Below are 1,210 nucleotides of genomic sequence, written 5' to 3' on the forward strand. Positions count from 1 at the left end.
ATATATATATATATATATATATACATAGAGAAAGAGAGAAAGAGAGAGGGAGAGGGAGTTATGCTTAAGGAATGATCGCTTTTCCCCTTCTGTTAAAAATCTGACTTAGGCGGTGAGCTGGCAGAATCGTTACCACGCCGGACAAAATGTTAAGAGTCATTCCGTTCGTCTTCACGTTATGAGTTCAAATTTTGCAGAAGCCGACTTCGCCTTTCATCCTCCGGGGTCGATGAAATAAGTACCAGTTGTAATCGACTAGACCTACACACCATTTCCCCCCATCAAAAAAGCAAGAAACGAAATTCAGATACTCAATCCCTCTTCTTTTTTTTTTAATCTATGAACCCCTTTGATTACTATTTTATTCTGGTGGACCCCCATAGCCATTTGATGTTTCAAAACTAGTTCTATGGAAACTTCTTTCAAAATTCCCATTTTGTTTTCCACACATTAACTTGTATAGGTTGAATTATGTAAAACATTAGAGAAAGAAACTTAGGATCTATTCATCCGAAACATAGCTGTTTCTTGCAATACATACCAATACATACATCTAAAGCAAATTTTTTTAGGGGCCCTTAAAATGCTATTGCAAAGTCCCAATTTACTATTTTGTTGTATGGACCCCACAAAATGTTATATGGACCTTCGGAGGCCATATGGACCCCCCCCCCACCAGTTGAGAACCACTGCTGAAGAAAAAAAAAAAATTAAAATCTGCCTTCCCCTTTTTCCTTTACTCCCTAATGTCTTCCCCGCCCTATGAACATACTCTAATACCATACACCAGTCTCTCTCTCTCTCTCTCTTCTCTTTTTCTTTATCATTCAATCATTGGCACAATCTCTATACCTGTTTTACTGAATTGCGTCATCCTATTTTCTCCTCTCTATATTTAGATCTCTTTTTCTTTTTCCTACCATCGAGTCTCTTAATTAATTAATCACGTTATCTCTTCCTCTCTAACCCGTTTTTTAATTCCTCCCTATATTTCATTGTCTGCTCTCTTAATCGCTAAGTGACTATTGACTGTTACTCTCTCCTATCAATTATTTATCTAGTACATTGTATGGTGCTGCTTTCTCCTTCTGCATTTATGTAGTGTGTTACAGAAAGGGTTTGAAAACAATAAAAGAAAGACACTGTGTGTGTGTGTGTGTGTGTGTGTGTGTGTGTGTGTGTGTGTGTGTGTGTGTGTGTGTGTGTGTGT

Source organism: Octopus bimaculoides, chromosome 7, assembly GCF_001194135.2.
Source record: "Octopus bimaculoides isolate UCB-OBI-ISO-001 chromosome 7, ASM119413v2, whole genome shotgun sequence".
NCBI classification, from domain to species: domain Eukaryota; kingdom Metazoa; phylum Mollusca; class Cephalopoda; order Octopoda; family Octopodidae; genus Octopus; species Octopus bimaculoides.